The sequence below is a fragment of the Cryptotermes secundus genome, unplaced genomic scaffold (genome assembly GCF_002891405.2).
Source record: "Cryptotermes secundus unplaced genomic scaffold, Csec_1.0 scaffold238, whole genome shotgun sequence".
In the NCBI taxonomy this organism is placed as follows: Eukaryota; Metazoa; Arthropoda; class Insecta; order Blattodea; family Kalotermitidae; genus Cryptotermes; species Cryptotermes secundus.
The window spans coordinates 1,466,241-1,480,508 of NW_019728500.1; the positions used below are offsets into that span (position 1 = coordinate 1,466,241).

At 43.6% G+C, this 14,268-nt stretch overlaps 1 protein-coding gene and 1 pseudogene across 4 annotated transcripts in view; one reads left to right on the forward strand and one right to left on the reverse strand.

The window, feature by feature from the left end:
* LOC111865176 (probable Ras GTPase-activating protein) overlaps positions 1-14,268 on the forward strand; it is a 569,826-nt gene that overhangs the window by 234,458 nt on the left and 321,100 nt on the right. The gene's annotated exons all lie outside the window — the stretch shown is intronic.
* LOC111865213 lies at positions 11,886-12,004 on the reverse strand (annotated as a pseudogene).

A 14,268-nucleotide genomic window follows, 5' to 3' on the forward strand; every position in this document is an offset into this window, starting at 1 on the left:
CCACTTTGTCCACCACAAATCCCACTTGACCAGACCCGGGATCGAACCCGGGCCGCTGCCGTGGTATACGGAGTAAACTACAAGAAAAATTTTGTGAGCACACGGAAATCTAATGGTTTACAGTCGAAATTCTGTGTATTCTTTATTATGGGTGCAAGAGCGCGTCATAATCAACTAGTGACGTAGACTGTCACGTCATCATGAGAAGGTTATAGATTCTGTCAGTGGGGTATTCATATGTGCTTATACAGAAATTTATTCTTCCCCAAAAAGGCCCATACAACTCATGATACATCCTGGTTCATAGAGTAGATGGACTTTAGCACTACATTAATTAGTGTAATGTTATATAGCCGAAATGTAAATGCTTGATAGCTGCGACTTCCTCACCTTTCCCCTCTCCCCCCCTTACACTCTTATCTTCGTTCCCCTCTGTGGCAGGTCGGAGGACACCATAAAACAGTCAGACTGTACTGCACTACTCTCAGCCCGATTTTAAGAAACGGGATAGCTCAGTCGGTGTAGCGACGAGCTACGGGCTGGACGATCTACAGTATCCAGACCGGTTCTGGGGGCCACCCAGCCTTCTATCCCCGCAGGTAAAGCGACCGGGAACGTCAAGCTGACCACTCACCTCCATCCTGTGCCGAGGTTAAAAATAGTGGAGCTATACCTCAACTGCCCCATACTTCATGACGTGATATTTAATTAAATAAGTACAAGAACAAATTTACCTTTACCTGCAGGACCGAAGAATAAGCGAAGAAAGCTTGCTGTCTCCTTCATGTTTTTTCTTGCTTGGCTCAGTCTTCGACCCCGAAGATGGAGGCCAGTGGAATTTATGTACGTTCCACTTACATTTCGGTCAAACGAACTTGCCGGAGGATTGAACAGTCGCGGTCCAGCCTGAATTCCGAGGATGGCCAACATAACAATTGGTTGCTTTATGCACAGTGATTGGGTGAAAGCGTGTGCATTGTTAAAGTACTCTACGTCGATGCAACAAATTGAAGGCATCTTTTGTGTGTTTGTTGTTAGTTTATTTAACGGCGCTGTCAAAATAATGGATGACAGTCTATAATGAACTGTGTAAGATGTGGAAGAAAGTTTTCTTGATCCAGTTTAAGATACCTTCTCCGTATTTGCCTGCAGGGACTGGAGAAACCCACCTCAGTAGGATAGTTTGTGTTCCGGCCGAGAGTGGAACTGGGCACCTTCCGAGTGCAAGTCAGAACAGTTGTCACTACCTCACTTTGCTCGTTCCTGCTTCAGGAGAACTGAAGCCGGACCGTCGGTTCACATGGCCACACCGAAAACCGTAGACGAATTTGTCTTATGTCGTGAATTTTTCAGCGAATTAATTATTATAAAACTGAAATAATTAAGTGAATAAGCCCGTGAGGGAAATTATGTTTTATTTAGCTTAGATCGTACAGGGACTACAGTGGCCGTTCGGTCTAAGGCATGAACTGTCTTCGCACACCCAAACACTGGAATCGTTGGTTCGAATCCCACTCAAGGCATGAATGTCTGTGTGCATTTATTCTGTGTTTGTGCTGTCTTGTGTGTAGGCAGCGGCCTTGCGACGGGCTGGTCCCCCGTCCAAGGAGTCCTGTCAACTGTGTAAAAAGATCAAGGTATTGAAATAGAGGCCAAGGCCCAAAGTAGGGCAGTAGAGCCATAGATAGATAGGGACGAGATATGCCAGAAACGCAAACATTTTATATAGCAGCGTACTGGCGAGATCCTGACAGTTTTAAAGCTTCCATCAGTTAATTGTTTGTTTCCTCTCTGTTTTGCAGGTAAGTGTGCCTGACCTATCCATCTAGCCGAGATGAGCTGTACCACTTTTCACCATCACCATGGTAACGTGATTAAAATATGTGTTCTCTTTTATTTCTTTTTTTCTCTTTTCTGCTCCTGTAATTTCTCGCGTTGCGGATTTGAGGTTCTCAGGGTGGGGCCTAAAATGGGCGCTAACCTCTGGGATATAATATTCCGTAGTCTGATAATTTAACGACATTTCAGATGAACGTACTGCCTACATCGCTATTGTCTAACAGTAAACCGAGTAACGAAATAAGCTACAAGCAAACTAAATTGTTGCTTGCTTCTTTGCTTAGCTCCCTCTTCGACCCTGAAGACGGAGGCAGTGCATTACTCTGAAACATCTATAAACTACCAGATTACTCAGACCCATCTCAGAGAACAGCGCGTTACTCTGAAACATCTATAAACTACCAGATTACTCAGACCCATCTCAGAGAACAGCGCGTTACTCTGAAACATCTATAAACTACCAGATTACTCAGACCCATCTCAGAGAACAGCGCGGTACTCTGAAACATCTATAAACTACCAGATTACTCTGACCCATCTCAGAGAACAGCGCGGTACTCTGAAACTACCAGATTACCCAGACCCATCTCAGAGAACAGCGCGGTACTCTGAAACATCTATAAACTACCAGATTACTCTGACCCATCTCAGAGAACAGCGCGGTACTCTGAAACTACCAGATTACCCAGACCCATCTCAGAGAACAGCGCGTTTAACTGTCGTTTCTCCACTCTTTTCTGGTGACTTGGCATGTGGTTCCTTATGTTGCGGTTTTGTGGGAAGCGGAGTCCATGGAAATCGGTCGGCTGTTGTGTTCACAGCGAGACAGACTTCATGGCTTCTGTAAGCCGCTAACAGTGGCAGTGTCTTGCCTAGACAATGAGTGAGATATTTTCCTATAGCCATAAGCTGATATTAAACTCCTTTCTTGGAAGTGTCAGTCCTCAGACCGTTAAAGCCAGAACGGATAACGGAGTTTTGGAATGAGATTAATCAGATGCTTGGCGTTTAGAGTCGCAACGTCTTGATATACTGATAGAGTGTCGCCTTAATTCTTAATGGTTCTATCTGAAATCGTTGCTGTTTCTCAAATTATAAATGCATTTAGGTCATGAGGACAGTAACGCTGTGCATGTATGATTAAAAGCACAACAGACCACGGTAGGTAGCGGTGCAAGGGCCGAGAAGGCCTACCCTTCATGTATGATTAAACCAAGTAAAATCACGACAGAGCCGATCACACTGACCGCGCAGTCTAAGCCATGAACTGTCTTCGCCCGCTGGGGGTTGTAGGTTCGAATCCAACACGAGGCATTAATGTCTGTATGCGTTTATTCTGTTTGTGCGTCCCTGTGTGTAGGTAGAGGCCTTGCAACAGGTTGATCCCCTGATCCCCCGTCCAGGGAGACCTGACGACTGTCTATATGATTACGAAAGTGGAAAAGTAGCCAGAACTCAACAAAGGCCAGTAGAGCCATTGATGAATGAATGAAAATCGTGATAGAAATTGTAAAAAGAAAGAAACAATTTGTTCTCTGTTCTGCCCAACTGTTCATGTTTCAAACACTGTAACCTTGTTCTTTCCATTCCACAAAATGTGGAGTTAAGAACTAAGGCAGCGATATACAGACAGTTCAGGAAACATCCTGTGTTAGAAAATTAATTAATTTAACATGTTCAAGTAATATTAGATCGCTTTGCGTGTTTTGCAGATATTGATAAGAAACTCGTTTAAATACGTAAGTTGGAGTGTAAACATATAAGAATCAACATTTCATTAAGAATTTAAAAAATGTGGGAAGAGGGGTAATGTTCACCTGAATAAGTACATTATTAAATATATGAAAGTTGATTATACGCGTACAAATCTAAACTCCGTGTCTTTAGTCCGCAAGCGAACTATACCGACCGAGCGACCGCCGTTTGTAGGCGAAGTTAGTGCCAACTTCAGCGGATAGAGTGTGTAGCGTGGTCAGCTCAACGAATCCCCACGGCCGTTAATTTCGGTGTTGTAGACCGGAGTCACTATTTCCTTGAAATAATCGTAGCTCTTCAGTTATCCTCACGAGGCTGAGTGGATCCCGTTCCAGACCCACTACTTCTCTGAAAATCTGGTAGAGCCGGGAATCGTACCCGGATCTCTGGATCTGTAACCAGGAACTCTGACCACTAGACCACAGAGGCGGTCTTTTCCCCCAAAATAAAAAATATATAATTAAAACATACAAATTTTGTTTGAAACATTTTCTGTTATGAAGAGATTAACGAAATACAGTGCGGATTTGAAAGACGAATAAGGTTTTGTGATAAATCGCGAAGAACACTTTCGGTAGAAATGCAGGCTGTTCCCTTGGATGCTTTACAGTCGAATGCTGAACAGTGCGTTGAAATAAGCCACTACCGATTTCTGCAACACGGAGCTCAATTCATCGCTCATAATAATCTTTCCACATGTCACATAATATCAATAGTTGATGCAGAGTAACAAAAGAATTATACAGGTAGATAGTGTTTATTATGTGACCCTGCCATGACACCGTAAAGCCCCTCTGAATTTGCCCCGAACTAACCTTGGCAAGCTCTCTTTCCCAGCATATCTAGAGCCTGCATGAACGCTCATGGTGATATTCTACCGATCTCCTAGTCTTTTGGGCAGAATGCTGAAACAGTTTTCTTCCTAAATTAAGAATTTTCGGCACACCTGTGTAAGCAGATACCATAAATCAGATATAATCGTAGTAAATTTTAGACCTCAGCACAAGTAAAAGTTAAAGTTGTCCCTGTGCTAATTTAATTAAGCATTTCGCCATGAAGACGTATGGGGCAGTGGATGTATAGATATACATTTTCTTGACCTCGGCACTAGTTGTACGTGAGTGGTCAGATTCACGCTCCAGTCACTTTACCCCCGAGGAACGAGCCCCCGTACCCATTAGATAGGAAATTGGGTGGACCTCAGAGTCAGTCTAGACGATTCGGAAAAAATTCTTGACCCTACCGGGGCTCGAACTCCGACATCTCAGTCGTCCAGCCCGTAGCCATTCGCTATACCGACTGAGCTATCCCGGCTCCTGACCTCATCACAGTAGTTGTAGAATGTTATTCGCCCACCGCCAGCTGAAGGTCTTTTTATCCGGGTTTATTTATCTCTTATCCCGAATTCATGGGTTGTTTTATGTTTTGTTTAATGACGCAATTAAATGCAATCAATTAAAATGACAAGAGAAACTAACCTCATTAATTTTTATGCCTATCGCTTCTCTGTGCAAAGTTGGCACTAACTTCACCGACAAGCGGCGGTCGCTCGGGCGGTATAGGTAGCTTGTAGACCAAAACCACGGAGTTTGTTTTTTGTTTGATCGCTTCTCGGTACAGCAGACACATTCTCTTTCATCTTCAGTGTTACACTGAGAGAAAATAGAAGAGCCTAGGGAAAACCAGGACGCGTAGTGGAGCGGAGAGACACGCAGCCAGCGACCAGTTTGATGTAATGATCGCTGTCTGAAACTGTCCTTTACAACGGAGCGCAGTAACGATATGATTTCGCTCTTATCGTGATTGTTTTTAGTTACGACGACGCACCGTCATTACACTGGAAGCTTGAAATTAAAATATAACATGTTTCGACTAACAAGTAGTCATCATTAGATTCATAATGTATTGCATCGCTTATTACGTAAGTCACTACACTGTTATTTGTGTTTGAAATTAGGTCATAATTGTAAGATTTGAGGCTTTCACGGCGGTGACTATGAAGAAAGCAGTCTTCTGGGATTTTACACCGTGTATATGTGGTGTTAACCGACGTTTCGGAGGAACGTCGGTTAACACCACATATACACGGTGCCAAATCCCAGAAGACTGCTTTCTTCATATGTCATAATTGTTAGCGAAAGAATACATTGAAAATTGAAATATTTTATAGTACAAATAGTGGTAAAATTGATAATATTTTTTTTTCTCTCAGAATGATAAGTGTAAACTTGTCTCCATTCATAATTAAGCACCAATTATGAAATGTGCCTATCACAGTGGCTGCGCGGTCTAAGGCTTGAACCGTCTTCGCCCGCTCGAACACTGGGATCATAGGTTCGAATCCCACTATAGGCATGAATGTCTGTGTACGTTTATTCTGCGTTTGTGGTGTTCTGTGCGTAGGTAGTGACCTTGCGACGGGCTGATCCCCCGTCCAAGGAGTCCTACCGACAGTGTATAAGAATAAGAAACTGAAAAACTACCAAGGTCCAAAGGGTTGTAGAGGCATAGAGAGAGAAAAAAAATATTGTTACGTGTAGGGGGATACTCGTTAAGATTAATAATTGGTTCTAGATCGGATGATTGGATTAATTGGCATTTCGGTTACAATCTCTCTTAAGTACAATCATTAAAGCCCTGTCACTGATCTACACACTTTTCAGTTCACCGTTACACACCCATTAGGATTTTCAGTCTTCACTAGTCGTATCCTGGTAACGGAATTAAAACATTATCACTGTGAGTAAATCTAATCACACACTAAGTCTTCACAGGCCGATTTCTAATTCTTCTTCAACTGGGAACTACCCGTGGCTGACTTCAACTCCCCACTCTAATTCTGTCAACTGACTCCCAAATGCTCTGAATTAATTCTTAACTTCTGAAGTCACTTCTCTCATTAGCACTCTGCACGGACCCCACGGAAAACACAGTTTGTATTGTCGATGACGTCACCGTATTGCATAGAACGGTCCGATACGCGGAAATGTGTTTACCGAGCCGTTGCCTACAAACAGATTACGCAAACCCGTTGTTCTATTGTTGTTTGGCGAAGACCGCATAGAAAACACAGTTTCCTCTATTGTTGCCTGGCAGTGCTTTGATCAAATCTGTTACAATATGAAGACATACTATGTAGTATTATTCTTAACCCCATCAGCACTAGATTGAGGTGAATTGTCAAATCCACCCCTCTCCCCCCCTCCAACCAGTAGCCTAGTCACTATACCGACTCTTTCATATTTATCTTTCCCTCTTTCGGAAAATGGTGTAAAATAACAGTAATTTCTGGGAACTGAATTAATGTTACTGATGGGAGTTGACAGCGAAGTCTGGTTTCACATGGCAAGTAATTTAATATTCGACTCGGCTGAATAATCTAATTTAATAACGGCAATAGTTCCAGTTCCGTTGGGAGAATTGGAAACCTGCAACGTATAATTTAACTTGTGATGACGTACTAGGGGCGACACCCATGCTCTCTACAGGGAGATAGAATTACCTTATTCATCCTGTTTTAATGCCACGCAGAAAGTAGGCCAGCCGGTCCTCTGGAACCCCACCCATGACCTTGGTCAAAGTATATGTGGACATTGCGTTAATTAGTCCATTACTTAGCTGACTGCTCCCCGCCAACTCACAGCTTTGTTTGTCGTTAATCAATCATTTTTTTCAGACTCTGCCGTCTGTGAAAGCGTTTGAAAGCCTCCAATGGATGCCTGCTTCTTTTAGCCGTGCACTGTATTGTTACGCATTTTAGCGGTGTGTGACAGTACACGGGGATTTCGAGTGGATGATTGGATTTATTACACTTATACACTCAACCCGCAACTACAAGTAATTATAACACTATTGCCGATTTCCACACAAAAATCACTAAGACACGCTAAGTCTTCTCGGTCTTTACTAGTCGTATCCTGACAACGGATTTATATCAGTCTCACTTAACTATAGCTCACCAAAAGTCTGCAGATCACACACTAAATCTTCTCTTCACAGGCTGACTTTCAAGTCTCAACTGAACTCGTTGCCATTCTTCTCAATCACCTTCGACTGCCCTCTCTAGAGACTCCCTCAATTGTCAGAGTCAGAGTCAGAGTCAGAGTTACTTTACGACTATCGGGCACCACTGCCGGCCTCGCTGGCTGAAAGGGGCTGATAGCGAGCACCAGTACCGGAAGGGTATGGCGACTGGTAGAATATCAAAGGGGGACGTACAATAGACTATTAATCGCGGTGCATGGGGAAACCCACCCCCTCCAATAATAATAATAATAATAATAATAATTTACGACTGGAGGTTTACTGGCAAGCAGTTCTTGGCGACAAGCTCCTTGAGACTCACGACCAGTAATTTTATTTTCCAACTGAACACTTGCGGTTATAGTCCCTATGTAACATCCTCTCTAACGAGAGGATGGGCCTGTCGTTTACAATTGCTTCCGGTCCTCGCCAGCGCAGTCATTCTCAGGTACGAGTCCCACGGAACTCATGGCCACACTTCAGACTCGAGACTCCTCGAACCTGGAAGGCCAGGTCCCCGTATTTACAATCGCCCAGGAACAGAGTGGTCCGGTTATACCTCCAAGGACTGGGTTCCCTTGGTTCCGGTCGGCCTCAGCACAAAACATGGTTTCCTAAGAATTACTCTATTGTTATAGAGGCGTGGTTACCTCGCTGTTGCATAGAAGCGGTAGTCCTCCTGTTGTTGCATGCGTGCTCATTTCCGCGGGAACATGTTTACCTCGCCGTTGCCTAGCAGTGAGCTAATCCAGCTTCCAATAGGTTTGTGAGATTTGAGGTTCTCACGGTTGTGACTGTGAACAGCGTTGTCGTCTGGGATGTGACGCCGCTTAGTCTAGTAGATTATTAACGACATTTCGGAAGAATGGTGGTTTAATTTCCCTAGATTCTCTCACCATTTTGCTTACTCAAATCGCTTCACTCTGGGCCTCAATCCCGGCCCTAACTCTCCCTATATCAGTAACACGGTCCCTTTCAAGGTTTATTCTACCCTGAAGACGGAGACAGTAAGTTCCTCTGAAGGAGCAGTAAACAGTTGTGAGACTACTTGGCGACACTTCGCAGAAAACGATAATTGTCAGTATGTAAGTATAAATTAAGTAATGGAAAGACATTTCAAAACTATAATCAGACGGCAAATCTTACCACGGCCAGACAGTATTGAAGAATTCTATCTTCTGGGATATAACGCTCTGTAGTTCGTTGAAATTCAGCCTACGTTTGTGAAGAACATGTCGCCTCCATCCTCAGTGTCGAATAATAAGTGAAACAAGTAATCATCGAGAAATCAAGTGGCAAGATGACTCTGCTTGTCGCCTGCTTTCGCTCTGGTTTCTTGTTTGGCTTATTCCTCGAGACTGAAAATGAAGGCTTCAACTTTTTCCGGCACGTCGGTTGACTTTAATCCAACTACACGGCATTATGTCACAGTCGAACCCTTCATTGCTACCGCTGTGATAACCTCAAAACCTATAAGTCTTTCTCCTGTTCTTGATACTAACATTTATATTGTTACGTGATAGGAGTATTGCACACCTCTACAACCCGTTACTACACTTCACAAATCACTATTGAACACACTAGGTCTTCTCAGTCTGTCTTCATTATCCGTTGCTTGGCAGCGGCTTCCAACGACCGACGTTCCCTTTCCTCTGGGTTCCCGAACTGTCCCCGACCTCAGCTATCACTTTCTCACAACAACTCACAATGACTGAACCCCAGCGATAATTTAACTAACTCAATACTAATTTCTCCTGCTTATAATATCTCGGCATGGTCCGCACAGAAAACACAGTTCCTCTGTTGCACTGCAATTGTTGCCATGGAGACATGATTGTTGGGGAGCCGTTACTTACCAACGGCTGTTGTATAGCTGCTTATTTCACGATTGTTGCCTAGCAACAAATTTACATGCCACAATCTATACCTGTTGCTTATGACAACGGAAATGTGTGCGATTCTCTGCAATATCCACTGAGTGGCTGTCACGGACGCATTATCAAAGGCAACATAGGTTAACTATAAAGCAAGGATATGCATACGATAATTTTTTTGCTTCCAGTTTGAAAGCAATTACTGTTTCGTTATTGGATAAGGGGTCGTGTTAGTTTACATTTGAACTGCTCGCCTATTTCCTAAATTAGCCATCCCGCAAAGACTCGCGTCATCGCCAGGGTTTTAAGTAGGTCATGCCTGTGTGTACTGATGGAGAAAACTCGTCCGTTGGATGGAGTTCAGTGCGACATGTTTTGTGCTCAAGTAATGATTGAAGAAACACAATCCGTCGCGATGAAAGCCTCAGGGCCAAACATTACGCAGTTCGGTTCACTGGGATGCAGTTTCAGAAATATTTATACTTATTTCGCGTCTGAAAGGAAAGACTCCATGGAGCCGAGTCCTTGAAAAAAAAAACAGCCTTTGTTCATCCATTGAAGAAGCTTACAGCATTTTATGGAGCCTGAAGGCCTATTACCGTGTTTACAGGAACCCACATCTGGTCCCAGTCCTGAACCAAATGAATTCAGCCCATACCCCCATCATGTTTGTCTAAGATCCATTTTAATATTATCCTACTTTTCTTCTTCCTAAAGAATAAAAGTAGGCTTATAAGGTTACAATTCTATGTATCCCCACCTATCAACTTTTGAATTCCTGAACCAATCTTTATGGAATTTGGTATGTATATCATAGCACCTGAACCAGTCTGAACGGCATACTTTGTAAATCCCTCCTATCAGTCTGTGTGAATGTATAGGTATCCCACTAACGTTACTAGGCAACGGCTCGGTAAAAATGTTACCGCATCAACTAATACATAAGCAACAATATAAGAATTGGAGGACGCGTCATTTTCGATGTGATGTGTGTCCTATCAAAGGAAAGGAGGTGATTAGTTCTTCCTAAAACTTCTTGTAATATTATCCCCCCACCTACGTTTTGGTCTACCAAGTGAGTTCTTCTGTCTATATACAGCATTAAACAGTTTCACAAGTCTCTGATCCGGTTGGTAGACAGCCATAATTGGTCTGTAGTGTAAAAGTGATTTAAGTCCACCGCTCTTTGGTTGTTTGACCACCGTTTAGTGCATAAAACGCTCACAACACTATGTCACTGCAGTATATAACAAAACACTGGGCAAGGGAACAAGATCTTGTATCATCCTACTCACGTATATGTCTTCCTAGCGGTCTCCTTCCTTCAGGTTTTTTAACCAGAATTTCGTTTGCGCTTCAGTCCCATTCGTGCTACATACCCTACCCACCTCTTTCTCATTGACTTGATCAATCTAATTATATTTGGCGATGAGTACAAGTTATGAATCTCCTCATTATGCAGTTGTCTCAGGCTTCATATTATTTCATCCCTCTCAGGTCCAACTGTTCTCCCCGTCACCCTGTTCAACGCGCCTGATATGAAAAGTAGAAACAAATAAATACGTATATTCTTCTCAAACAGGTAGGGAACTGTCTCAGTAAAGATGGCAATATGAGCAGATATACAGCCAGACGTAGGCATACATGGAAGTATAATATTAAAATGAATCGTATAGAAATAATTAATACGTGGACTGATTCATCTCAGAATATAGGTAAGTACTGACCTCCTGTGAACACGTTAATGAACTCTCATATTAAGTCATGGCACCGTATTGTGGTGTTATAGATGGGAATCACTATTTCGGAGGAACATACTGCTTCCATCTTCAAGGTTGAAGTAGGTAGCAACGTTTGGATTGACATACTACTTTCATATTTAGTTTTAAAGATGGAGGCATTGTGTTCTTCGGAAACGTTTTTATTTACTTCGACTTTGAAAATGGAGGCAGTATGTCCCTCCGAAACAACGATACCCACTACCAACCAGACTACAAGCCGGTCCCGTAACTGCACAACCTGTACAGTAATGAACCTTCGGATTCTGTGAAATGCGGGGAATTTCCTAATGAGCTCAAGTGTTTTTCGTTTCTCAAAAAGAGAGTTAAAGACTGTGATATGCTGGAGTAGAATGAGGATAGTGTCATATAGACTTGTCTATCTATCTATCTATCTATGGCTCTACAGCCCTGTGTTGGGCCTTGCCCGCTTTTCAGTTTCTTAATTCTATACACAGTCGGTAGGGCTCCTAGGACAGGAGGATCAGCCCGTCGCAAGTCCTCTGCCTATACACGGAACAGTATATGGGATTCGAACCCATGACCACAGTATCCGACCGGGCGAAGACTGTTCATGCCTTAGGCCGCACGACCGCTAGCTATGATCGGAAAAGAATGCCAACAGCACGTGGTGTTCCCAGGCGGTCACCGATCCAAGCACTAACCACGTCCAAAGTTCCTTAACTTCGGTGATCGGACGAGAACCGCGGTTTTCAACATGGTATGGACGTTGGTGTCTTACAGATCTGAGTGTTAACTCCATATACTTGTTAGTTTGTTACTGACAGGACCCCACCGCGAACAATGTTTAGATAAGAAGGTCCACATTAGTAGGGGGATGAATTCAGTAAATTGACCGTAGACACAATTGCTAGGAACCAAACATATCCATCGTGGAGCTGATGGCAAAGTTGAAATCTTTTAGTGCCTTTTGCATTATTACTAAAGCTTGTAGCGGAAATTACAGTTCTCAGAATCCCTATCGGGCGTTTTCCTGAACACTATGTAGTATATAGCACAAGCCTCCCTCTGGGAGCGGCAGGAGCTTTGCGTGTGTTAATTACTGGAGAGAAGCGCCAGCAGGAGCGAAAGTTGCTGTTGGGATCACCCATGCTAGACGGGTCGACAGCCCCTGGTCCTCCGGGGTTAAGGGTTAGGCATGAAGCTAACAATCTGACTTCTAAGGCAATATGTGTTAATAAACCTAACCGTAGATATAAAAGGTAAAACCACCATTGTAACAGGCCGTGGAGGGCCATAAAGTTGTGATACGTTGAGGTTCCCACAATTTCTAGACAGTCCACTCACAGATGACCGTGAGGTCAGCCTTACGCGCTGGCCGCCCATTACCCCCAGGAAGATTCTTGATACTCATTTCTGTTAGGGGCTGAGTCGACCCCAGGGCCATAGTTCGGCTGGAAGTGTTAGGTCAATTGAAAAATCCAATTACCTCATCGGGAATCAAATCCCCGACCTTCCGGCTTGTAATATTAATATTCAGCGAACCATAGAGTTGTATCCTACTACTTGGAATGTAAGGTCCACATTGAGATGACTGGATGATGAAGAGAATGATTTACATGAGCCGAAAGTGAAGAGGTGAAGGCAAAAACCAAATAATAGGGGAGAATAGGCAACGTTACGCAACAGTCGTACCTTTCACGTAACTGTTTTCTGTGTTGTCTGTGCCGAGCCTAAATAAGGAGCAGCGAACACTATTCAGTAGTGAGTTACTAGAGATATTAACGCCGTTACAGAACGTAACTCTCTGCCTTGCTGAGTAGCAGTGCTCTTCTCTCTTTGTTTCGCAAGGCTTGCTGTTTCCCAGTCAACACGACCAGAACCGTGAGGTGAAAGAATCAGCAATTGTCAAACACATTAAACCCTGTTTATTCGTTTATTCACTCAATTAGTTCGGTACACAGCAAGAACTCGACGGGAAAAGGTGCCTTCTGTTTGCGTATAGGGTGACCTAGAAACACCTGCATGCTCACCTACTTCAGCACACAATACCAAGTATAATGACATGCGAATTTCTAATCTAAATTAACTAATTTGTATTTTTCCTCACAGGCTTACTTAATAGATGTCCCGATCGCTACTGCTCGATTTAATATTAAATAAAACTGCAGTTTCATTATATATGATGGGCGATTTCTCTGAGAGCACTTTATAGTCTAATTCTTTGAGATTTTTGTATTAAACCCCATACTGATTAACCGGTTATTTAATTACTTAGATTTTTTCAACTACTCTTCCAGCCCATTTTGGGCCCAGACCTCTTATTCAGTTCCGTAATCATTTTTCACGCCGGTCACGGTAGCCGAGCGGTCTAAGGCATGTACTGTCTTCGCTCGCTTGGAAACCGGGATCGTGGGTTCGAATCCCACTCAGGGCATTGATGTTTAGCTTGTGTGTGTGTGTGCGTTTTTCTGTGTTTGTATACAGGTAGAGGCCTTGCGACTAGCTGATCACCCGTCCAAGGAGTCCTACCGAATGTGTAAGATCAAGAAAAACCGAAATGAACGGAGAAGTTCATGGAGGTAGACCTAGGCCCACTGGGGCTGTAGTGCCAAGGAAAAAAAATCATTTTTCACAGACGGTAGGACTCCTTGGACGAGTGACCAGCCCGTCGCAAGGCCACTGCCTACACACAGGACAACACAAACACAGAATAAACGCATACACACACCAAACATCCATTCATTGAGTGGGATTCGAACCCACAATCCCGGCTTCAGAGAGAGCGAAGACAGTTCATGCCTCAGACCGGGCGGCTAGTATGACATAATTACCTTTCTTTTATTGCCAGTGGGGTGGGACTAAGTCCGTTATATTCCGGCCACTTCTGGCCTATTGTACCAGCCCCAGATGATAGGTGAGGGTGATTGTGGAGCAATTCGTGGAATGAAGATTAGCAGGGGAAACCGAAGTACTCGGAGAAAACCTGCCCCAGCGCCACTTTGTCCACCACAAGTCCCACTTGACCAGACCCGGGA